Below are 27,621 nucleotides of genomic sequence, written 5' to 3'. Positions count from 1 at the left end.
GACCACCTGAGACTGCCCTGGTTTTTCCCCTGCAAGTGAGAAGGCCCCAGGGAGGGGCCTCAGGTGCTGGAGGGAGCCCTGGGCTGGAGGGACAGGGACTGCTCCAGCCACCAGAAGCCCCAGGCCAGGCCAGGAAGGGGCTACATTTGCCAGGTGCTGTGAGGCTGTGCTGGGCAGGGGAAACTGTTACAACCTACAGCCCAGACACTGATCCGTGCTGAGCCAGAGAAGGGGTCGAGGCAGGAATTGCTCTCTTGCAGAGGAAGAGCCACCGCCTGCTGCACTGAGACCCCTGGAGCTCATGCGAGGGATGCCAGCACCAGGGACCACACACATATCCTGTGTGGAGGGACACAGATGCAGTTACATCTGACTTGATGCAGTCAGCTCCCTGAGACACCCAGCCAGGGGCAGTGCACACAGGGACCCCAGTGTACAAGTTATAGACTATGTAAATAAGTTCTTGATGGTTTATTAGTTGGAGTATCAATGTATTTATTTATTGGTTCCTTATTTATTGTGATTAATTTGTATACTTTCCCCTAGTATAATGTGTATCCAAGAAGCATTAACCCTTAAGTCACCATCACCAGGTCATGCAGTATAACATTTGTTATATTGCATTGGTTATAGGTTACCTTGTAAATAATTAAATCCTGTAAATAGTTGTATAGCAGTCTGTAAGGTTGTTTGATTCGAAGGGGAGACTCTCCACTTGGGGACCCTGCAGCAGCTACCCAGGGAGCTGGGTGGGGCCGCTGACTTCCGGGTACCCCAGGATCCCACAAGTCAGGTGAAGATGCAGGTAGTGTCTCACCCAGGGTTACGTAGGGACCTCAGAATATGATCTGTAATAGTTAATGGACTGATTGTCTGGTGCAGCAGGTGATAAGCTGACCAGTAGGTAATGGTAAAAGATGGATGGACGCATTCTGAGTACGCACGTGCAGGAGCACATGGTTCCTATGGAACAAAAAGCAGTGGCATATTCATGCTGCTGTGATCTGTCCCTTGGCATGCCCCTGCACATGGGCTCTGACATGCAGCAAAGTGATATGGGAGGGGCAGGGGAGGCTGGGGTCAGCACTTGTGCTGGCCCCAGAAGCCTTACCTGGAGTCTGGGGCCTCCCAGGGGCAGCAGCGGCACTGAGCTAGCCACTCAGATCCTGGTCAGCAGCCAGCTCCAGTTTCTGGTGGTGCACATTGATGCTGTGTGTGCTGTGCTCCAAATTAACAGTATGGTAAATGGGTGAATGTCCTCCGTGTGTGGTTTGTTGCATCTCAGATGGGTTTGGGACACCAAAAACGGCATGTGTGCACTTGTTAGGATATGCCCGAGGTGTTTTATTTGCTCGTTTCTGGACTTTGATGCATAATGTTGGGCTGTAGAAAGTGTCTATGCAAAAGTGGAATTTACAGACTAAGACCATCTGTGGGGTTAGGTGCTAAAATTGTTCCTTTAAAAATGTAGTGAGAGCCACTTCTTTTCCTTTAAAATGTAACCAGTAGCCATGCCACCTCCCTTGTGCAATAACTTAGAGAATATTAGAGAGTGGTAGTTGGACATATTATTCTGAAGTCAGGCAGAAAGCAGGGTGGTATGACACCTCAGGGTGCATATAGTCATTTGCCTCACTTGGTCCTCACAGCCTGGGAGTGGCATGTTCAGCCATTCGCTGGTGCTGGGAGCCATGCAGGCATGCCAGTGTAACTAACTTGGGTGGAGGAAGGGGCAGGTGAGATAGGTGTGGGGCATGGGGGGAGCTGGCAGGTCCAAGGGGGAGATTGCCCATCCAAGGGATGGGGAGTCAGGGGTCTAAAAATAACCCAGTCATGGTCAGAGAGTAGGAAGAGCGCAGGCTGGGGTGAGTGGTTGGGCTTTGCCAGTCCCAGGGCTGTGTTTGGAACACGTGCAGGTATTTGAGAGATTGGGTTACCCTGTTCCTGATCCAATTTAGTTCACCTCCTCTGGTGAACTTAGATTAGGCCTGTCATTTTTTTGCTAATTTAACCCCTCTGAATGCCTGCACAGATGGACATTTAGATTGACTTAACCCTAGTTAGGTCAATCTAAGTGTAACAGCTGTACGTACCCACAAAGGTTAACTTGTTCAGAAACACATAAAATCAACGTGTAAGATAGATCCCACATTTTTGGAGACACCATGCTGACTGTATACCCTCTGATTCTTGTGCTGTGCATTTCATTTACTGTTTGCCCTTTGATTTCTTTTGGATAGGAAGAAAAGGCCCACAGCTTAATATTTCTCAGTTTCCATCTGACTTCTTCTTCTTTATCACAATTGTGTTGACTGCTAACAATACAATATTTGGTTCTACTATATTACTTAATTTGAGGGTAATTTATGTGAATGTAAATAGTTGACCTCAAATGTTGTGGGTAAATATGCAGTATTTGCTGTTAGTAGATAGTTCAGTTCTGGCACATTCTGGCTTAAGGATGAAATTTTTAAAATGTTGTTACTATGGTGCCACATTAATATATGAATAGTTCAGTTTAACACTTCTTTCACAGAACTAGAACTGTAGCAATTAGCTGAACTTTAGATACAAATGTGACATTTCACATCTTGGTTAAAAGAATTAAAATAAAAAGAATGTTTTAGGTAATTAATTTTTTTAGTCACATTCTGAATCATCAAGATTTCAAACAATTTAAAAACCATTTGTTGGCATGGAAACATCAGCTTCATTAAAAATGGATTAAACTAATTAACCTAAAACATATCATACTATTAAATGTTTGATTTAGTATATATTAAAAAAAAGAACATTTTTCATTATCATTTTGTGTCTTTCATCTATTGAAAATGTTTTTGTTAGCAGAAAGTATTTCTAACTGCTATAATAACTGAGTAGATACACAAAAATAAGGACAGCATTAAAGTAGCGATAAGGGTTCCCTTTCTGAGTGAAGTACATTCCCCTGCTCTGTACAGATATTGAACCTCATATGTACCATCTATACTAAATCATACAATTGTCTGGGGTTTTTTAATTGTCAAAACCTCATCAAGCTGCATGTTACATGAATTATTTTCATTTCAGCTGCAAAGGATTTTATGATTTGATGTGCAGACACAAAGAAATACTTGGATTGTGTATAAAATGATTATTAGAATGGCAAAATAACTTGTGCTCCCAGGCTAAAATGATAAATTACAATATAATATATTAAAGTAATTAGAAAAAATAATAGCTTTAATACCTACAAAAAAGAGGGAAACATCTTTGAATACTTCTTTCCATACCTTCCATCATTTCATGTCAGACTTCATTTAAGTTAATGGTTTAGCAGACAGTTACTTCTGCATATGCACCTTTTGTTGACTGCGGAGATTAAAGTTGTAGGTGAAATTTTCAGTGAGTTATTACAATGAGCTATTCCAGGCATCTAAAATGACATCAGCAATTACATCATTACTATCTTCGTATGTATTATATGTTTCAATGGAACTATGGATGGATTCTGCATTTGCCACACTGGCTTCATAGGATTTCAGTCTGTTTTGCAAACCTGCAAATTGATGCACATGGAACCAGACATACACAACAATGCATATCCTCTGTGTGGCATTTAGTGCAGCTGGACACACAGGGGCTGGAGTTCAATTTCCTAGACCATTTTACAGAGTTAGGATTTTAGTCAGGAGTATAGACTCAGGTGTCACATGAATGTAGAAATAAATTTGTCTATTTTATTTTATTTTATTTTATTTAGAATGGGAGAGTTTAATAGAACGCAGAGATGGTGAATTAAAACAAACTACAATCTGTGAGGTGAGTAGATTTTACCTAATGTTAAACACCAGTTCTTTATAATAGAAACCATGTAATCCAAAAAATAAGCACCTTTTCATTCAAGTACAGAATTTAGCTAATGTCAAAATGTCATATCTTTAGCATGTAGTATGACTATCAATGCAGAATAAAAAGGGGGGAAAAAACCTCAATGCTGGTTGAATTCTTGGATTTCACTCCCCGATTCTTCTTACTTTTCATATTCCCAGCTGGGGGTTGCACAGAGCTAGAAGGCTGAAGTCATATTTAAAAAGTATAAATATTGCAGTACTCTCTGGGGTGGTTATAGATGCTTGTCCTGAAACACTAGGGTTTCATTTATAGCAGGATGTGAAAGAATCTTCTTTCTTCCACAACTCAATGTCAAGCTTGCCATTCAGCCCTTAATGTGGCACGTAGTAAATGCTGCTGTGCCTAGCAGGTGGCCCGAGGGTTCTCTGTCAGCATTTTTGTCATGCACTGCAGGAACACTTAAAACCATTCATACAATTCTGAGGACTCAGAACACTTTAATATTGCTTTGTGACTCTACTTAGAATATAAATACCAGTGACCTTTTCAGGAAAAGAAAACTTTTTAAAAAATATTTTCACCTTTCTGTTCCATCGGTAAAATGATGTAGGTACTAAAAAAAAAATTTTTAGCCTAATGGTTCCTCTCCCTGCTACCCTAAGACTTCAGTGGCTTCAGCATACATTGTCTGAAGACTCATAAGAGAAATTCAACTGGCAGAAAACAAAACAAAAGCATATTCAAAAAGGCATGGGTCTAAGCAGCAGCAGCATAGCCAACCTTATCAAACCCTAGGGAAGTTCAGATCAGGATTCAGCCATTGTAATTCAGCCATTGTAATTCAGATCAGGATTCAGAGCTGAACATGATGACAGATTTACTCTTCTAATTGAGGAATATTACTGATCTTTGGGAAGGCTAAAATTGGACATAGGACCTAGATGTCAATATTTGTAGTAACATTTTCAAAAATGCTCAAAAGACTTAGGAGCATAAACCCTACCTTTGAAAGGGCAAGCATGTAAAGAGATTTTTTTTTTTAGTTTAGGTACCATGGGGTACAGATAGACACCATACTGGATCTTCAAGCATACTTAAGTAGGTCTAGATGCTTGTCCATCTGGTCCTATGTACCTAAATCATATAACATTCATTTTTGGTAGTAGGACTTATGCTTCTAATCTGTTAGGTAATTTTGAAAGCTGAGGTACTGGAGTGGGGGAAAAAAGGCCTTTTGGGTATATCTGAACCATGTCCTGAGCATGCCAAAGAAAGAGAGTATCCCCAGTGGAGCTTTACCAAATCCAGCATTTGTGAACAAGAGTGGGTAAGCAGGGCATGCTCAGGAACATCTCTCCTCTGTCATTCTTGAGCTCATCCTCACACTGAATGCAGAGCAAACTCTTTTTTATGATAGAGAATTAAAAGTTAATTTTAATTTTGGAATGGGAACTTCAGGGATTTCATAATGGTGTACATTCAATATCTATATCCCTAAGAAGTGACTGCATGTTTATAAAAGGTCACTGAACACATTTATGTCACTGTGTATTTTAAGGCGCTGTGCTTCAGGGGAAAAAATGTTTCTTTTTCTGGCCAGCAAAATAACTGCTGAGATGTTAAATATCTTTTGAATACACCTCAAAGTTACAGAGGCCAGAATTTCTTGGCAAACAGCTAGTGGATAGATGTGGCTTCTGCGAGAGAACAGGCAGATTCTGCATCTTACCCACTGTAGGCATGCTACAAGGATACCATCCTCATATAGGGATCTTTTTTACCACTCCATTTCAAGTCTGACCTTTCTTTCCTTTTGGGTATGAGGTTGTAAGGGAAGGAAGAAGACAAGCAGAAAGTTAAAAACAACACTATAATGTAAATCTATTGTCCCTTTAGCTTTTCAGACACTAACATTTAATCAGAGGTTAAATCTCCGTAATTTAAATATTTGAAAACGTGCTTCCTTTCCTCCCACAGGCACCAGGTCAGCAAGGTACTAAGCTTAAGCATGTAAATAGCCCCATTCCCTTCAGTGTGGTTAGCCATGTTTCAATAATGGGGACATGCTGAGATGCTTTGCTGACCTAGGTTTTTATCCCACATTGTTTTTATTCTATACAGGTACAACCTATAATAAACAAGTGAAATAGTTTTGAATGTTTGTAAGTGAAGACTATTATAGATTTTAATCACACAGTATGAGTCAACATACTGTTCAAGAACATACTATTCTTTATCTTTGATAAGGCTAACTCCCGCTTCATTGTATTAGGCACAGTACTATTCATAGCAAGAGAGTCTCCTTCCTTGGAGTACCTTTCAATTATATAAGGTGTTGAAATCCTTATCTTATGTTCCTAAAGTCTTTAAACTTTAGGAACATATTTTGATATGAAAATTTTATGTGGCCTAATAATGCCCTCCTCTTAAGCTGTACAATACAGACTCATTCCTCTATCAGACTCCATGATCCATGTTAATAACAGTCAAATCTGGAGGTTTCATTCACAGTAAAGCACTGGCTGAACCCAAGCAATTTCCAGTAGTCATCGTCAACATAAAAGGGAGGGGTAAAGTGGAGTGAAAAGCATAACTGTTCCAGAATGCACAAACATCTGGCTACACAGTCTCTTACCCTTTAGAGGTAGATAATAAATTACACGCCATTCTTTGGGTGCAGATGAGAAACTCTGGGATACAATATGCCTCCCTGACACACAGTACTTCCCAATACTCGTATGCATTGCCCTTATTCTAGGCTCTGTGCTAAAAGCTGTTATTAATAGGTTAATAAATGTAGCGCCTTGACAATTCATTAGTTTGCACTGACATTGCACAGGTTCTACTGAGGATATAATAGGGATTAACATTTCCCATTTTATGACATTTGAAAAATCTGCTCAGGCATACATATTCAAGACCAAAGAAATAAATACCTGTGCTTTGGGGAACAAATCTCAGTCCCTTTGAAGTCAAGAGCCAAACTTCCAATGGCTTCAGTGGCAAAATAATTTAATCCTTAGTCACTTAACTACATATGAAAGAGAAAGCACAGTACAACTTACAAGTAATATTATTAATCAGTCAGATTTGGTCGGAACTTAGCTGTAATGCATATTGCTCTTTTAAGGGGAATGATTTGCACAGACAACTGCAAGGAAAAGACATAATGTTGCCAGAAGCTCACTGTCTGATGTCAGGACAAATTTTATGTTAGCATCTATGGCTGACAATGCTGGGCCTTTTGCTGAGAAATCTATATATTCTTGTACAGGGATTGTCTTTTTAATAAAGTGTCACTGTGCTGAGGGAAGGAAATCTCTTTTAAATTCTCTTACTTTATATTGCCTTACTCTTTTTAAAATGAATTTAATATAACTGGGGGGGAGGGGTTTCCCTTCCTGAAGTCCCTCATTTTGTTATTTTGTTTATTCATATCCCTTAGGCATGTAGTAGACAGTCAGAAGTAATCAAAGAATGAATGGAAAAATGCAAATGACCATTTTAGAAGTCTTGCTATTTTCTAAATTCTATCTTGTAATTATACTTTTGTTCTGATTTTATGATAATATTACATTGTTATTTTTTCTATTTCAGTGAGGCTATGCAAAAGTGACACAGGTCTCAGTAAGAGGGAAATTTAGATGTCTTGCCTGCTAAGACCATCTAGAGAACCTTTTGCTTGTAGTGCTGAGATTTCAAATGCAGTTCCTATCTATCAGTTTTGCAATTGAACATTTGAAGTCACTTAGCAAAATGACTTGCAATAATTGAAGAAGAAATGACAGATTTCTAGATTTCTTTATGTAACTTGACTATTCTGGAGATCATTATTCAATCTACCATTTGTTTATCCAAGTATTGACAGTTTTCTACATAAAATACAAATTGAACACTGGAAGAAGATCAAGGGATATAAATGGATCTGCTAATCTTTCTTGGAATATAAGAGAATTCTGTTACAAAAATCTGAAATACTAAAAAATTGCATTGGTGAACAATGAATTCTAATGCATTGTGTGCCACTCAAATTTTATAATACAAAATGATACAATGAAGGTTTTATGATACAAATGAAGCCAATTATCCTGTATCAACTACCCTATGCCAGGGATGGGCAGTTATTTCGAGCGAGTTTTAGCAACCATCAAAGGCCACATGGCAGGCAACCAGGGACTGATGAATATTAATTTTCTAAATTTTTTCGGTGCCTCACGGGCCAGAGAGAATGGCCTGGTGGGCCACATCTGGCTCCCTGGAGGCAGCAATGACAGCACAGAGGGAGCAGGGGGATGCTGACTGATGGGGGTTCCCCTAGCAGCCAATAGCCGAGCTAGCAGCAAAACCGGAAGTGCACTTCTGGTGGCACTTCTGGTTTCACAGCTGGCGCTTCCAGGGGATGTATGGCTAATCTCAAGGGGCACATGTGCACCTGTGTGCACCCCCTATGCATCGCCACTGACTGGCCCTTACTAAGGTGTTTGATGCAGGGGGATGATGCTGAAGTCACATACTGATTACCTCTCTCTACCTACCTGATCAAGTGGAATCCAATGCCCACTCACAGGCCAAGTACAAACATTACACATTAACTGGTATAAATAATTAGAAAGTAATCTACACTACTAAAAGAAACCTTTTCACTAATTAAACAAAAAAAGCTCAGAAATTGAAAAAAACTATTCTAGAAAATTATAAATTTTATTTTTCCTGTTATATTACCATTAAAAATGAGTATATTATAGTGTTTCCATGTAATTAAAATAAATGAAGCATATGAATTTGATCTAGGAAATATCAATTTAGTAGCGACAGCTTTCTGATGGGCATTCCTTGCTTAAAAATATTTTGACTTCAGTTCTTGGTTTTCAGCAAGGTTGATCAAAATGAAGGTATCTTCACTATTATTGTGCAAAATAAACATAAGACTCATATGTTCATTTGGGTACAGTTTAAAGTTGGGTCATCAAGAGTAAATTGGATGCTTATCTTGCTGGGATCCTATGACCCCAGCTGACTTCCTGCCCTTTGGGCGGGGGGCTGGACTCGATGATCTCCCGAGGTCCCTTCCAGCCCTAATGTCTATGAAATCTATGAAATCTATACCTATAACAGAATAGAGGTTCGGCACACAGACTAGTTTAAAAATGGCAGAACACAATTTAAGATTTGCTCCCCACCACCAAAGGGCAAATATGTGTTCCGTTTGATATTAATCTAAACTACACGGCTTATAGAAAACCATATAACTTAGATCTATTCCAGCTGGGGCTTTTTTTAATGTCTGTACCTAGCCATATGGACACAATAGGAGGAGCAGCAACTTGCTGATCTTTGTATCCCTGCGAAGGCATGTATTTGAGTTGAAGATCTGCCTCTGAGTAAATATACAGAAAAGTTATGTGAGTTATTGTTATTAATTTACACTAACATGATTTCTGCCATTGTGACATTTTTCACATCTGGATGCACTTTATATTCCTGAGGTTGGTTCTACTAATATCTCTAAAAATGCTGAGCAAAAATAAGCTAAGTTGCAGAAATATCTAGAAAAAGTTGGAATGTAACATGACCCCTCCCCACCGCAACCACTTCATTTAAATTATATATTTTTAAGCATATTTACTTACCAGATGAAGCAGGAAGATAATTTTCCACATGGTTTTGACAGTGATCATCCTTGAAGGCTTTATTAATGACCATTCATGCACTGCACACTAGGGATGAAGAAACAACACTTAAATACCAGGAGAGTAAGTGCAACAGATACAAGGATAGACAAATACATACATGCAGAGGGGCTACTGGTCTGCTGTGTGATGACTTTTCTTAAGATTTTGTTGTGGCCAGATTAGAGTTTCTTGAATACAGTAGAACCTAGATACTTCCAGATTTAGGTTCTTTATAACTCTGCAAAGATGAGGGTTTTTGAAGTAATTGGATATATATAGAGAGGTGCAGCAAAAATCTGCATGGAACCTTTAATGATTTCCAGCTGACTGGAGAAATGACAGATTTTGAAGCAACGGCAATTGCAAAAAGCTCTGAAGCCTCTTTCATTTGGCTGTCCTCTACAAATTAAATAGAGTGCAAGCCACACAAATATAAATGATCCAGGTTCTGCTATGCTAGTGATGTACACAATGGAAATTCATAAGACAAACAACAGAAAGCAGATTCCCTATCCTTTTATGGCTATGACATGCAAAAAATTGCTCTTTTGTTATGATCTTAGCTTATTAGCAGGTACAGATAAGGTCCCACTTCCTCTGCAATTTTCCCTGCTCCTTTTCAGGTACTAAGTGCAGTTGGGGAAGCATAGAAAGAGAAGTTCCTATGCTCCCCTCAATTCAGTAACTGCATTAGCTCCAAAGTGGGCTGTTCAAGGCATGAAGGAAGGCTCCTCGTGTTCTCCCCACCCACTATACACCCAACAAAGAGTTGTTCTCAATCTGGCCCTTACTGATTAATGCTATTTTACAGTGTACAGAGTCCAATTACACTTATCAAAATATTTGAAATGTAATACCCTACATATGTTATTACAATACTTTCAAAATCACAAGTTGATGAGATAATTAACTTGACTGCCATGTCTACCACTTCTTAAATCCAGTTTATTCAAGATAGCCTCTTTTTAATTAGTTCTTGGCAGACTTTGTAGCTGTGACAGTAATTTTAAGCCATAGTCCTTGTGAAGTATTTCAGAAAATCTCCATATTCTTAAAGCTACAGCATATAACTTTCAGCTGGATACATTGCCCAAATGCTGTAAAACCAACTGTTATGAGTAATCTACTGAAACCAAGGATTACTCCTATATGCAAATTTTGCAGGGCCAAGCTCATAGATTCTAGATAAACTAAAATTTATTTTTCTGAATACTTCAATTCTGGCAATAATACAGATTTCTAGACAGTTTAAATATTTTAGACAGATTCTCCAGTGCGCTCTGGATGATTTTTATCATTCTAATGGTACACAGTGGCTGTAAGCCCATAGTAATTGGCTTTCTAAACTGGATTTATTTTTGTTTATGTCACCAAAGTGGGGCAAAGCAGCCAGAATATAAATGGAAAATTTGGCAATCAAAAGTACTGGAAATCTATATTCAGAAATAACAATTTCTTTTAAAGGTACAGCTAGACATAATGACAATGTCAATAACAAACAGTATTGATATAAGCTGTTTTAATGTCTTAATGCTTCAGTTGTAACACAAGTATAGCAAAACCATTGCAACTTTTAACTGTTTCATTCAGCATTAAAGTTGCAGTGATTTATCTAATTTGTACTATTACAGAAGCATACAGATGTAGCAGTTACATCATAACAACTGAAGCAGCAGTTCCCTCCCTCTTTTTAAAATAGTTAAGGAATATAATTATCCATAGCCTCCATTTATTGATCTTTAACAGGCACCAATTGGTGACAGATCAGATGAAGCAATCTCTGAGATTACTAAACTAGTTCACTGAGAATTTAGAAACAAAATTTGGTTCCAAAATAGAATAAAAACAGACACAGAATAGTATTGCATTTTCCCAATTCATTGGTTCCTCGTGTATATTTCTTTTCCATGCACTCACCAAACACCACCACTTGCACTAATATACCTGCCTCAATAAACCTCATACTGGTAAGTATATAGCTATGTACCATTCAGATCACCAAGAATTTCCTTTCTACTGGGGCACACCAAAGCTATGGGATATGCTGGGATTTCAAGGATGCACTCGTTCACAGCATTTCTCAGACTTTCTCTGGAAATAAGATCCTCTGAATCTTTAACCACAAGGTTAATGGCCAACCTTTTGCAAATCTCTATGATCACTGGAATACATGGATTTTCCCAAAGCTCAAAGATTCCCTGGGCACATCCAGACGAGTGCACATGTGTCATATGCAGTGCTGCAGGCCTGCCACACATGGAGGCATACCCTGCACTACTAATTGGGGGTGGGGGGAGTTGACACCAGGAGATCCTGATGTCAAAAAAATCTGCAATGGAAAACTGAAGGGCTGTGCACATGGCAGGAGCATGCACTGCCTGAAACCAGAGCCTGCCTGGCCAGAGCCACACTCTGGCTGCTGGTCAGGTTCTCTGCTGTTGGATCACCACAGGTAGAGCTCCAAGAGGTCCCAAGGACTCCAGGTAAGGCTGCTGGGGCCAGCCCAGGTACTAACCCCAGCCTCTCCTACCCCACCCTATATGCCAAATCACGTGTCCCTGGGGAAATTCAAATCTATTTTTGTGGACGTTATCCAGGGGATGCTGGATAACAGAGCTTTTACTGGACTCAGATAAGGACCCTCTCACATAATTACATGTATGTGTAATCTACACATGTATACATAATTTCCTGCTATGTATAAAATCCTAAAGTAGCACCATTGAATACACTCACATTAATATGCCAGTGATGTTTTATTTCTAAGTAAAACCTCAGAGAATACCATTGTCATTTTCTACATACATTGTGGCCAAAATAAACTGTAATCACTCTGATGTTTTCTGCTATGGCATGATTGGCTTTTCACAATAATAAATCCACAATATTAAAAAATATTGTCAAATTTTATATCGTAGTAGAAAGCGTTTCAACAAGAAACTTGCCAAGTTCCATCAGTTTGCTTCAATCTTTTTCATTCTATTCCCTTGACCCAATTTTGACTCACTCAGATGATAACTCATTTTGATTTTAACTTACTTTGATGTCAAGTCAACTTGATTCTAAAATCCTGTTGATTTTAACTCATTTCAATGTTTCCTGGTGCAACATTCTTATATTCCAACAAATACAAAAAGTATTATTCCTGGATATGTTTGTTTTCCTGGCATAGTAAGATCTGCAGTCAGTTTTAACTTCATTTCTAATTTACAAAAAAGTACTTCATTCTTCACTGCCATTTTAATTCATTCTGACCTAGGAACAGGGGGACTTTTCCTGCAGCTGCACTCCCCTCCTGGACTGGCCCAAGAGGCGACTGAAGCAGCCCCTGCTGCTCTCCATCCATTCCCCAGACCAGGGTACCTAATCTGGGGAATAGGTTGCTGTTCCCCCCACTCTAATTTCAGAGACCAGAAGCTGCCTACCCTCCAGACTGCTGGTCCTCCCCCACATCACTTCAGGGTCTTCCCTTGCCACTCCATTCCCCACCAGGAACTGGAGCAGCAGAGCAGCCATTGTTCCCCATGCTTTCCCCAACCCACGATTACCCCAGTCTGGGAAAGGCCAGAAGAGCAGGAAAGAGGGGAAATTGCAGGCTGAATGCCTATAATCCTCCCTTTCCCATAAAGATTTCTAGATAGAAATCTAGAACCACTAGAAATATATGCCTGTTCACACCTATTGAAGACATTAATATCATGACGTTCCAGCAGCCTTTGCAACTCCAGAGCCTACTAAGGCTGATCCTGGCCAGATGGAGGTGGTGTACAGTCCCTTGATATCTGTGCCTAGCCAGGCAGAGGAACCCAATTCCAGCCTAGCAAAGGCAGTATGGGACCTCCACAGCCTGATCCTGGTTGGACAGAGTTGGTACAGGGCCCAATTCTGGTGTATGGGGAAGGTGCAGAGCCTGATCCAGCCCATAGACTGGCCCTGTCCTGTTCCCCTGTTCTCTGCAGCCAAAACCACGAGTACATCTCATATTTTGTATGTACACTGTATGCTATAATAATATAGATTTTTGTATGCTTAACTATAACACAGTTTATAAATGAAATAAAAATTGAAATAGTCCTAATTTAAAAAAAGAATACAAATCTATTTTTGTGGATGTTACACAAAATTTTGAAATATCAGCTATCTGTTCAGAATCAGAACAGTTTTCTTTTAAATGTCAGGATTTCTCTGAAAGCAGATAGTCCATCTCCTGATCAGCCCTATAAATGTCCTATTTCTGGAAAGTAAATTCCAGGAAATGGTGGAGCTAGAGGCAGGTAGCAAGTTAACTTTCCCTCTCATAGATCTATAAGATATATTACTTGAAGGGAAATTAACTGTCTTTTAGATTGCATCCCAAGGGAAGCAGTAGGAAAAACACAGTGCTTTCTAAGATTATTAATAGATTTTAAGGCCAGAAAGGACTATAGTGAATTGCAGCTTCTAGTATAACACAGGCCACAGGACTTCCCTAAATTAATTCCTGTGCCAAGTCCAATAGCAGTGGCTGAAATAGATGCCTTCTAGAAATATATCCAATCTTAATGTAAAATTTCCAGTAATACAATATAACACCTAACCCATCACACCTAACCCTACCTTAGTAAGTTCCAACAGTTATCTTTTAAATGTTGTATTTATTTTAATTGGAATGCATTCAGTTTCAACTTCTAAACCCTAATGAAATACTCTGTCTCCTAAATAAGTTAAATAGATTTTGTATCTCCTTGACTACCTTATTATAAAGTATGTTTCTTAATCCTTTAATCATTGTCTGAACCTCTCCACTTCGCCATGAGTGCAGCCTACCCAGCTAGTGAAGGGTGAGCACATGTGTGTCAGAACAATGTTGTAAATGCTATGACAGATTTAGAATGACAGATTTTTGCAGGCAAATAATTATACTTTAATTGAATTACATTTTATTAAAAAGGATGAACATCCTATTTGTCCAGGAGTTTCATTTGTTAAGTGTTGCTAGGCAAGTATTTTGTCAGAGTTCAGTCTCGGAAGACAAAACATCCCTAAAATCGCTAATATCCCTAAAGTCTTTTGGACCAGATTTTCAGAAGTGTTCTGTCTTGGTCTACTTCAGTTTCCTCTACATTTAATAGTTAAATTCATCAATCAGTTTTTAAAATCTCATCCTTCTTGTACACAATACAGTACATTATTTATGTAGGTTTTGTTCTTTCTCAACTTATTTTCCTGATATTAAGAATTATATTCATATGCAACAAGAGCAAAGCATAAAAGAGGAGATAAAAGAATTAAAAAGGAGATATATTCTGAACTGTAAATATGTAATTCTCAGAGGATGTCATGTTGGAAATTAAGCATTCCGGTCTGTACTACTTAATTCAATACCATAAGCCAAGGCTCTGAGAAAGTGTATTTGAGAGAACTGCTGTGTTTTCTGCCATGATCATAAGGTTTGTTGGTTTGTTGGCCTGGTTTGTTTTGTGCCAGGTGTGACCTACAACCATATCATTTACAACAAAATATGCATCATGAACTGTCAGGGGTGTCTCTCACTGCAGTTCTGTCAGTGATACCATATTGTTACTATTAACTATTAGTTGTAAACACGTTCAGCAGCAGTACATCTCGCTTAGGAAACTGGTAGCTAAAGCAGTGAGTTAGAAGTTACTCCATTGCCAATGTCTGTGCTTGTTTCTAGCCAGAAGGGTACTGGCAGAAGCCTGAATCAGAACAGCAGTAGGCTAGATAAAAGCTTGCCAGGAACCAGATACTTCCCTGTAGCTACTGCAATGAGAAAATACTTCAAAGAGCCTAGCTAAAGCATTATTATAAGAAGGGCTTAGAAGATACTCTTTAGAAAGGGACCTGAAGAAAAATGCATCAGGGTAGAGTTGCAAATATAGGTCATGTTAGCCAATGTCTTAAGTAGAAGGGACTTGAACTCCTTTATATGTCAACTTTCCAAATGAAGGCAAATGATTACTCAGGAGAAGAATCCAGAGATGAAAAAAATGAAATGCTGAACCTAAATGGGACAGGAAGAATGGCTTGTTTAGAGGGACTTTTGTTTTCCTCTTTGCAAAGAACTAAAGCTTCTAAATCACCCTATAAGCTTGATGAAGACCCAAAACATGAATAGCATCCATATGTCAAAGACAAGTTGCACATTTTCATAGAATCACTGAAAGTGAAGACAAAAATTAGACTACAAAGTGCAGCCTCCTCCTAATGCATTTTTCCCAAAAAGCCTGCCAGGTCAACTGATCTTCAACAGGAACTACAGGTTATCACTTTGCTGGACATTATGGCTGTATTGTAGAATTATCTGAAATAAACCTGATTTTTTCTGTTTCAAATAGATATGACCCCCTCTAGCTCTGAGCCCTACTGCTAGTTCTGATTCTTTCAGTAAAACCAATGGTACATACACTTGTTAGGGTGTTCATTACAATAGCCTTGAGTGCTTTGTGACTTGAAATCTATATCTAGAATCAATATGAATCTTTTGGGTCAAAAACTTTTCATGATCAGCAAGATGTAACCTAAGAAAATAACTAGAAAGATCACCTCCCACATCACACAAATAAAATATGGATCTAAATCTGCATAAATGAAATGATAAAGTATTGCACTTTTTGAGTAGAAGTTCTTACCTCAGTCATTTCAGATCATGCTCTATTTCTCCCACAAAGCCATCATTCAACATGCAGCACAGCCACTTCTGTCTCAGTTGCAACTGACAGCTGCAGCCTGTCTAACTTTGATAGCAGAAAGCAACATTTCTTCTCTCCAGCACCTAACTGAAACATTCAGATAAACCACAGAAAAGAGTAAGGCAAGCCAGGTAAAGGTGTAATAGAAGAAAACAGGAAGCTTATGTGTTGGAGTTTGAATCTCAGGGGTGTCTCTCACTGCTATTCTAATTTACCAGTTTGTTTAATTTCAAATACATCTATGAAACTTTATACCCAATTAGTTCCAGTAGGGCTATAAGTCCATATATTTAAATAGCCTGGATGTACAGCTTCCCTGAGAAATCTGACTTGTCTCTTTCCAGACTGCAGCACAATACCAGCTCCACTGGGGCAGCCGTTAAAAGTCCTTGAAAATTAAATGGAATTCATTCAATTAAGCTAAAGAAGCACCTAAAACAAGTATTATTTTAGTAGATATGTAATTGCTTTATTTTGATGAAGTTGGAGCTTTAAAGGGAACTTCAAACTTTACCAGAATTACTGTTGTTACGAATCAAGGTAGAAAGTTGAATTTAACTCACCATTTAGAGCCCCACCTATTTTATTTTATTTGACTTTATTGTATTGGGCAGAAGCAAACTATATATAACCCTGAAAGTAAGAGCTAGAAGACAGCCATTTCAAGACTATTGACATATAAAATATTTTCTATAGCTACAAAGCCTATTCCACAGGGCTGACTTCTGTACCCTTGTGTGTCTTTTCTGAGGACTGACTGTTTCATATTGGCAATACTTCCAGGTACTCTGAAAGTCAGAAGTAGGCATGGAAAGGAGGTTCCTAGTTATTTTCCCCCAGAAAACAAAATCCAATTGTTTGCATTGAAAGAAATTAAAAGAACCAATAATAGCCTAATCCAGCAAAAAATAAATACATTGTGGCTAGGCCACTCTACTTTTTCCTCTCAAATTTTCTTTTTCCATACCAACAGCTGTCTTCCAAGTCTCAGACTCATTTGGATGTGGGAACGGGTATTAACTGCTCTATCTTTATTGCATAAAAGAGATAGACGGACATTATTTGAGGGCTGTGTTTGGCATAAAGCAGCACTTGGACTGCTTCTCAGGATTCCTGTTTCATCCCAAGAAGCAATTTATGCTACACAACTCTCAAGAGGCTTTTTCAGCAATTAGAAATTGCTAGAGCACCTGCTTGCTTTGGTTATACCTCCCCCTCCCTTTTTTTTTAAAGCCATTCCCCTTACACTGTGTGTGGCAGAGGTTTGGGAAACGAGGGAAATGATAATAGAAGCAGTTGCCAGCATTTTGCTACCTGAAAATCTCCCAGACAGCACCAGGGAGTCTCCAGGTAGTCAGTTAAACCAGATTAGTGGTTAGTTGCTACTATTAAAAACTAAAAAGGTACAATGCAGGCCTAGTTGAGTGCATAATCCTGACCTCAGAATCGAGTCCTGTCAGCATACTGAATTCTGTCCAGTTTAAACCAGCTATAACTGCATAGCATAAAAGCTTCTTGTATATGTTTGAACAGAAACAGAGTACAAAATACAAATTCCAAGGTCTGTATAAGAGTATCCTTGGGACAAATCAGCATTCAATTGCTCTATAATGTCATTTGAGTCCATAAACAGAGGGGGAAAAAGGACAATCATGATTTGTTCCATCTATTCCTGCCAGCCTGAATGACTGCTAGTTGTATTTTATAGGAAACATATTCAAAGACAGTTTAGAGACAGAAATTCTTTCTTTCAAGATGGCCGCCGACAGGTGAAGCCCTTCTGAGCTCCTCCAGCTCAGGTCCCTTCTGCGTGTTGCCGGCACAAGGTGCCCGAGGGAGGCAACAATTGGGTTCGTTGCCCCGTGTGCATCATGCCAAATAAACACACTGGGGGGAGAAGTAGACAGAGTTTATTTGAGCTCAAGTAAAAGGCACAGGGAGACTGTATGGTCTCAAATCCTGCGCCCCTACCCCTGCAACGGTGTATATTTATACCCTGGTCATTTTCTGCAGTATTTTTCCACTAGCTGGCTCCCACCCACCCCACTTTCCCTCCTCCCTTCTCTCTCCGAGCGGTGCCCTTGCATTCCACAGATAACAGTTTTTAGGGAGTTTCAGTTTGCTTGCTACTCATCCTGTTTTCCAGTATACAGGAGGTTACAAAAAGTTCAAAGAAAGGGTTACAAAGGTTCGGCGGGGGGGGGCCCTGGCTCTCCTGGGCCTAGAGCAGAGGGGCTTCATTGACACTCGTGGTCTTCCATCCCTCTGAGTTACCTAGGGTTATGCCCAGTGACACCAACATGCGCATTCCCCCTGCTCCCTGCCCCCCCTGCAAACCTTGCCTCTCCCCAGCCTGTGCTGGGAGACCCCCTCTGTCCCTACTTTCCCCACTTTCTGGGCTCCTTCCCCTGGTCTCTGTCATCCTCACTTGCCTCTGTCCCTCTCCCACCCCTGGCTGTGCTCTCCCTTTCATTCCTGCTGCCTCCCTCCTCCAGAGCCCCTTACCCTGGACTATGCCACCTCCTTCTGCCTTAGGGCTTGTCTTCAGCCCCTGAAGGACATTTCTGCCCCCCCCCCGGGGCCAATATTGGGGCTGTTTTAGCCAGTTCCAAGCTTCAGTCCGAGGCTTTTTTTTTTCCTTGCAGCACATCCTGTGGGAAAGTTAACCCTCTCCTGCCCAGGATGGCTGCCAGTGACCAGGGCACATGGCACGGGGATGTCTCTGCAGATCTGGGTACATGGCACGGGGATGTCATCTGCCCAGCCAACTTCTTGCTTGGTTAAGCTAAGATGGCCATCCTCAAGAGCCACAGGAACTGGTTCACTAGGGCTGGCTCTGATGATGCCCTGAAACTCTTTCACTTCTTGGTCTGGGCGTGCCTGACTCTGGAATTTGAGCATGCAGTCCTCCAGCAGACAGTACCCACTTTCCAGGCATGTGGGGCCATTCAGGGGGTGCTCTGCAGCATCGAGGGCATCCGTTTAATCCTTAAGCTGTGATACTGCTTGCCCCTTCCTGGGGTTTGAGCAGGCTGTTGTTATACTAGCTCTTTTTGTTTTTCAGACTGTGAGGGTAGGCCTTGGAAGCCATAGCCCTATTCTCTGTCTGTTGTACCTGGGCCCCTGTGTGGGCAGTGTTTTATTTTTTTGTTGGATTGTTACCCCCTTTTTCCCCTTAATAAACCTTTATAAAAAGTCAAAAGTGTTTCTTTCTCTCTTTTTTTCTCTCTATCTCTCTTTCTTTCTTTCTCTATCCACACCAGTCTCTGGATGTGTATAGTAGGAACTTCCACAATAAATTTCCATGAAATCTAGAGGAGGGATAAGAATGAAAAGGAAACATTTGGGCATCTCCTAAAAGAAGTGAAGTACAATCCATGTTCAAGTATTTAACTTCATTCAGAATTGTTCACAATTCATAGAACTAAGTACCTGCTTCAGAAATTCAGAATAAAGGAATTCAGTATATGTTTTTAGAGTTTGATTTTTCCAGGGCTGAAAGCATGTGGACACAACAATCTTGACCTTGTTGACTTTCAGAGTACAATGCATGAACCATATGTTCTCATCTTTTATCTGGGAGGCATTTAATTAGGAATCAGTAACTGAGCTGAGTACATTAAGGGAAAATGGATTTTTTTTTTTTGTTTGTGCTTTACAGCCATGTTAAAGTAATAAATGTTGGCAAGTGACTTTGTAGTTTTGTATATCATTAAGTTTGATTTCATCTGAACCTCAGTATTTGAACAAGCCCATTTTATATGAATAAAAAATAAATGAAAATCAAGTAAGTGAAAACCATATTTAAAATTCAAAATAGCAAAAATTAAAGAATATAATTATGTGCATGTTGACCAGGGAAGTTTGGTCCATGGTGTGGAATGATTTAGAACAGTTGGATATGATAAACTTTTCATTTGCAATAGAGAATCAAACTTTGTATCAAGAGCAGGTTCTAAATAGCTTAATATCTTAGCAATATTATCAATATGTTGTACACCTCTGCTTATTGTCAGAATTTCTACTTTTATAATTGAATTTCCATAAATATGTGGTATAACTGAGATCAGCTAGAGCCACTGATTAGCACTGTGACTTAATTATTACTGCTTAGCAACTGAAGAGTTTTCTATACAGTGGAAACTGGCAGGTTACAAAGGGTTTTTTTTCAGTTTTGCATCTCTTAGGGCAAGAGGCAAGGATTTCTTACAGTGAGACCACCTATGCAGTTAGGATAAAGTCTGACAAGCTTTCAAATAAAATACATTCTTCCTTAGGTCTCTAATTATAGGACGGACGAAGAATATCTTTCATTCAAAAGTTTGTCTAACTTTATCCCAATTATATATTTGGTCCAATAACATATATCACCCTATGAAAACCTTGCGTCTTGCTTAATTTTTGGACCATCATGGCTACAATATCACTTCTATTCTACCATAATATGGAGGATATCTTTTAGGGCTTCAACTTGAATGACATCTGGATGAAAGTTGTTTTCTAACTCTTCAGCTAGTTAATTAACAGTTTACTATTACTGGACTCTACTGAACTGATGGGCCATACAGAGTGTGCTTGTAACCTCTGTAAATATACTCAGAACTTTCAAGGATAGGAAGTTTATTCTCAGATTCAATTCAGTACAGTTAGAAACAATGTAACCTTCCTCAAACTGTCCGTCTTGCCCCTGAATCTGTCAAGGCCCATCTCAGGCCCCATCTACACATTACACTTAAGATATAATTGACCAGTTAATCACACTGTAAATGTCCATGTGTTGTCTTAGCTGGACATTTGCATTGTGAGGTGGGGTCTTTTGCACGTTCACCCTTTTGACTGGACAGTTTGACCCCAGGTGTCAAATGCTGATGGTGCAAACCCTCTCTTTGCCCACCACTCTTGATGTTTATCTATTGAAGAAGAGGAAAGTTTCTAATTCCTCTGCATCATGATTTGTTTGGTCAAATGATATTCCTTGGGGTTCTGCCCCCCAACACCCCATCCCAATGCCAACCCAATGCAAGTAATAATCAGGTAAGTAGAGCAGCTAGTGCACTGTGGCAGGGACACCACCACAAATAGAAAATTACCTTATGGATGAGAATAGAGAGAAGCACGGAGCTGGTGGGACATCACGAAGGACCAGAGGCACGGTGGGAGAGAGAACACCAGAGGATGGGCTGCATCAAGCCCACAAGTGGAAAAGCTGAAGTGTCCTCAGTGGTTAATGGGGGAGCTGGTGCATGCACCCACACCAGTGTGAGCACACTTTATGGTGGCATACCGATGCCAGTTTGTTGGCTGGTCCTCTGAGGAGGTAGTAAAAACCCCTCTGGACTACAGTTAGGGAGGACGAGAAGTGGGTCCTTTGGAAGGCCCAGAGAGGCCAAGATCAATTGGCAGGCCCAATGGAGGCAAATGTTGGCAGCCCTGGGAGGCGGCATGCCCAAACAATGCTGGCTCGGCAGAGCCTGAATTCTTACCTGGGACAGAACCATGGATCCCAGATGCAACTGGTGTGGAGTGGAACACCGGTGAGCCTGGGGAGGGAAAGAGCAGAAGCCATCAGATACTGTGAGTCAATACAGGGAAAAAAGGGAGAGCACCTGGGAGCAAGACAACCAGGGGCAAACAGAGAGACAAGTCAGGCTGATGTGAAGTGTGAAGCCAGATGGTACACCATCCAAATTGGACTGTGAACATATAACGGCTAAAGTCTGTACCACAGCAAGCTGACTTTGTTTCAGCTGTGGCCAAGAAACAACATCTTTGGTTGGCGCAAGGTGGGGTGTAGGGGAGGTAGAGCCCGAATATAGGAGGCTGGGCAGGAGTGCCAAAGGAGGGAACCAGGGAAGGCAGGACTTAAAAACATTCTCCCAACAATAATCAATACCAACAAGATGTGGCAGGAGAGAATCCCTGGGGAGCTTTCAAGGTATCTCCCCAGATGACAAGCTGTAAACCCAAAAGGAGACAGCGGCACCTGAAAGGCCAGAAATTATGGAGTACACTAGTGAAAGACATGGGAGGTTACATGCACCCACAATGTCTTCAAGTACTTAGTGTGCCCTACGTCCAAGCCAGAAGCCTCAGTTAATCTATGTCCAGAGGCAATCTGGCTACTTCTGTGCAAAGTCCTATTCCCCTGATTGAGGTTTCCCTATACCATCCATAAATAAATGAATCTCCCAATCTTTCAGGTTCTTAAGGATGGTGGGGGAAGAAACTTCTTTTCTCTCCCCCAATCCACTCATGGTTAGATGTCTTATTTTCTTTTGCAGGTTGGCAAGTGCTTCTCACTCCTCCACTGGCTCATCAGCAGCTCTGGATCCCCTTCCCATCACTCTCCAGGTAAGTTTGCAACCAGTCCCTTCCACTTGCCCCTACCAGGGCATGTCACTCTGGAAGCTGGCTTATTCTCTCCCTGGTTTCCTCTTCTGGTCTCCTCCCTTGTCAGCATCAAGAGCATCTTTATGATTTCTCCTGGCCCCCACCTGGCCAGCCAGAGCCAGCACATGCTGATAAAGCATGGTGGGAGCAGCACCAGGGTTTCCCCCAGTTGTCTGGCCATTGGGAGTGCTAGTAAGTCCCAGAATTGAAGTTCACTTCCAGGTTTCTGGTGACCATGGTGGCTTATGTCTTGCCACCACACACACCTTAAGTGGTCACCTAGCCACACATTCAATCAATTAATGGTATGATGAAAAAGAAGAATGAACTACAAAGTTATTCCACAAAATAACATATTTAATGATTTCTTTGCCTCCATTTTCCTAAGCAGAGATCAACACAGTCACCCCCCGCTGGGACCCCCTCAGGCCTCAGGTGAGGCACACTTAGGCCAAGGGTTAGTGAGGAACGAGTTAGGGAACTTCTGGAGGGACTGGATGTATTCAAGTCAGCTGGTCCAGATGATCTCCACCCTAGAGTACTGAGAGAATTGGCTGAGGTCATAGCAGGACCTCTGGCACGGCTTTACAAGCACTCATGGTGCTCTGGTGTGGTGCCGGAGGACTTGAAGAAGGCCAATGTGGTTCCCATCTTCAGAAAGGGGAAGAAGGAGGACCCAGGAAACTATAGGCCAGTTAGTCTTACCTCGATCCTGGGTAAGCTTTTTGAGAAAATTATTCTGGCACATATCCACGAGGGGCCAGCAGGGGAGGTCATGCTTAGGGGCAACCAACACAGGTTCATTAGTGGCAGGTCCTGTCAGACCAACCTGATGGCCTTCTATGACCAGATCACCAAATCCTTAGATGCAGGGGCAGCACTGGACATAGTCCTCCTGGACTTTCAGAAGGCCTTCGACACTGTCTCTCACCCTGTTCTCATTAAGAAACTGGGGACTGTGGTGTCGACACCCACACAGTCAATTGGGTCGCCAACTGGCTGGAGGGCCACACCCAGAGAGTAGTAGTGGGTGGGTCTTTTTTGACCTGGAGGGATGTGGGCAGTGGGGTTCTGCAGGGCTCAGTCCTCAGGCCCACACTGTTCAACATCTTCATCAGTGACTTGGACGAGGGGGTAAAAAGCACCCTGTTCAAATTTGCTGATGACACTAAGATTCAGGGGAATGTGGGCATGCTAGAAGGGAGGAATAGGCTGCAATCGGACCTAGACAGGTTACAGGGGTGGGCGGATGAGAATAGGATAGGGCACTTCTAGCGATAGGAGCTTGTTTCTTCCTGTTGCAGGAGGAGCCCATGATTGGGCTCCCCCTGCATCACCAATAATGTTTGATGGGATCTGATTCATGATCCCACAATCATGTTTCCTGCCATGCATGTGTGGTATACAGAAGGTGCAATTGTGTGGATCATGCATTAGATTCCTATCACATCTTTACCTACACCTGTAGAGGGCTCTTAACTATAATGAAAAGAGAGCAAGTGTTGGGAGAAATTTAACCAACAGATGTGGCCTCTTTGTTGGGATAACAGTGGAAGAATACAAGGCCTTGAAGCAATTAGCTTGATATATGCTCAAGAAGGAGCTGAGGGGAAAGTTAAAATCACAAGCGAAAACTATACTAGGGAGTATCTGATGAATGGAATTTTTGTGTTGAGAATTAAACTCTAATGGTAATTTCCAAATTGTTCAAATATGCTGTATTCATAAATTCAAATTGTCTTCATTAAAAAGTGGTTTTAGACTATGTATCCCACCATTGACTACATATCCCCACCATAACATAAAATAGATGCTTTATCTTTAATTCTTTCCTTTTTTGGTTGAGTTGTCTTTGCTTTCAGCTCAGAATTAGTCATCTAATACACATAAGGATTGCTGAACCTTAGGCCATGGAAAGCATCACATCTAAATTATACTCTTGGGCATTCTGAGTTTAGTCTTTGACTCTTTAGTGATTATTTTTAGAAAATCCAGAGTCTTCTTGGTGCCTTCCAAATGTTTAAAAGGGATGGGCTCTTCTCTAAGGAGCTCACAGGAATAAAAAGAAAGAACGGGTCATAGTATCTACTGCCTTCACAACTGATTCCTGCCACTAGAAAAGATGAGGAAACTTCAGCTGACAACTAGTTTTTGCCCTGCAAAATGACCTTGTGCAGATCATATTTGACCAATCTGACACACATGAAGTTGATTAGAATCGCTCACTTAATACTGGATTGCAAAAAGGAGTATCTCTTAGTTCTAACTCTTGTTTCCTTTTCCTTTAAATTTTACGTACTGGAGAAGATTGACTCAGTGAATAGCCTTGTATGTTACTTGACCAATATTTTGTTTTAACAAGATTTAGTTGATATTTAAATTAAATCTGTATGTAGATCTGGATGACTGGAGAGAACTGATATCGCTGTTTGAAACTCTTCCTAAAGCCTCTTCCCTGTGTTTATTTTTTTAAAACCAACCCAAGTGTTAATCAGAAATAGGTCAAAATAATATAATTGCTTAAAAACTTTCCTTATTCATAGGCGCATTTTTCCCAAAAAATCAGCCCTTCAAAATTAAAGTGCATGTTCTATATGGGGAAAGTGACTTCGTCATTGGAATTGAAACATAGGGATCCTGTAACAGATATATAGGGATGGGTTACTGGCTGCGCAGTCTCTGCTTCTCATCATGGCTCAACTAGGGGTGGACTGTAAGCCCCACAATTAAGTTTAATGCTTTGGCAGCAGTTATGACAGGGTTAAAACCAGCTTTAGGCTGAACAGCTCCACAGCTCCAGTCACAGCTCAGCCGTGGGTTGAGGATCTCCTGAAGTCAGCCATGACTCTGGAATACTGTATTCTTTTTCCTTCATTCTGCCTTCCCAAAACAAATTATTGGGGTGTTATTGGGGATTTTTTCTTCTTTTTTCAAATTTATATTTATTTAAGAAAAAAGTCTCTAAATTTTCCTCCCAGAATTCTTAAGTTAATAAAAGAGAAGTTTAACTTCAAATGTGACTGTTAAGAAAACAAGCCATGGATGATGAGAGAAAACTCTGATGTCTGATAGTCTATGTAATGCACTGCATAACAATGAAATACCCCATAACCCATAACATATCTTTAACGCTCTAAGGGTAAACAATTTATAATGTTCTGATATAAAACCCTTGTCAATTTTTGTACTCATTCTTTGTAGCTAGTTAGGACCTTTATTATACACAGAAGTTTTATTGATGTTCATAAGACAATGAGAAATGTAAACCTGAGAGCTTGAATTAATTAAGATATGCTATGGTTAGGTTGGGTTCATTTTTCATTTTTCTTCCTATTTTTTTTAAGCTTCATGGCTTTATATAAGTTTTCGTTAGCAGAATGTCTTTTATATTAATTGGAATTTGCTTTCCATTTAATAGAATAACTTCCTATTTAAGATACTACCATATATAGAAGAAAAATATGGTGATGCCACCACAGTGCAGTATGATTACAAGTGAAAGATGTTGTCTACTAGGATGGCAATTTTATAAACTTCTTCCAAGAAAATTATTATGCATAAACTATAACCTTCACCCAACCACTCACACAGACACACAAGTATACAAAAATACGAACTGTTTTTGACTGCTATGGGCAAGGTGATTCTCTCTCCTACACCCCCCCCCCACTACACTCCATGTTCTCATCTGAATAATATCAGCATGATTAAAGCCTACATGAATGAGTGAGTGACTAAAATGTTACAGTAATTAGATGCTTAGTATGGAATTTTTCATGTGAATTTTATTGGCCTTTATTATGGGCAGTAAATGTGTGGAAGCTAAGAGCTAAAACTTTATGTGTAGGCATAATGTAAAATAACGATTACAAAAATCCACAATAACAAACAAGAAATTATGGGTAAGCACTCTCATTAACACAGAAAATGCCTAGCTCAAAACACTATAATGCACACCATATTAGGGAATGATAATAATCTCTGTGGATGCATTGAGACTTAGATGGATGTTTGGTTCCCTGGGGACAATTAGCACTAGCACACCTTGCACCGCCACTAGTTGACCCCAGGGAACACCTGTGCCATGCACACGCTGGTGTGTGGCAAGTTACCCTGGGTAAGGAAGGGGAAGCTGAAGCCAGCACTGGGCTGACCCCAGCAGCCTTCCTGGGGTTCTGGGGCCTCCCAAGGCTGCAGCAGTGGTGATCCTGCCACATGGATCCTGATTGGCAGTGGAGTGTGACTCCAGCCAAACAGGCTCCAGCTTCGGGCTACATAAACTGCTGTCATGTACATTGCCCAATTTTTTCCTTGGTTTGACTTTACTGTGATATCTAACAGGGATGAGAGACTGAGAGCCTAGCGTCAGTTTGGCTCAGGGACAAATTCAGGAGGGGAAACTATGGGGCTTCAGGTCAATCCAGTGCCTTCCTATGGCAGGCAGACTTGTTGTCTATGTAGCCTCAATGAGGCTACAGCTCAACCCCAAGCACTCTTTTGGGGACACATCTTGTTGATTCTGTGGCATTGGGGTTGCTGTTATGATTGGGCCACTCTTCAGTTCCTGTGTGTTTCAGTCTGTATCTGGATATGGCAGCACTGAGCAAAATAGGTGGGTCTCCTGAGAAACATTAATCCAGGATTGGATTTATTGTTGTCAAAGCAAAGGACACATTTCTTGTGTTTTGCTAGTACCATATGTTCTAACAGTTTGCGAGATCTCATATATACATCAGATACTGAATTCTCCCTGCACCTACTCACATTGTCAAGAAGACACAACAGCAAACGTTATAAGCATATTGCATGCCCCCACCTTTATGTATGCTATTCTATGCTAAGACTTTGATCTTTCCTTCCTAATTGGAATACGTGGCACTCATCTTTTGAATATGACCACTTCTACAAATTATCAAGATGGTTTTTATTTGATTTTAGACCACTAATCCAAATTATCAAAATCATCTTGAATTTATGTTTTCCAAAGTGTCTGCAACCTCTGCCCCATCTTAGCGTCATCTACAAGTTTTATA

This window comes from Crocodylus porosus, unplaced genomic scaffold (assembly GCF_001723895.1).
Source record: "Crocodylus porosus isolate Cpor-Errol unplaced genomic scaffold, CroPor_comp1, whole genome shotgun sequence".
NCBI lineage: Eukaryota > Metazoa > Chordata > Crocodylia > Crocodylidae > Crocodylus > Crocodylus porosus.
This window is presented reverse-complemented; position numbering follows the sequence as displayed.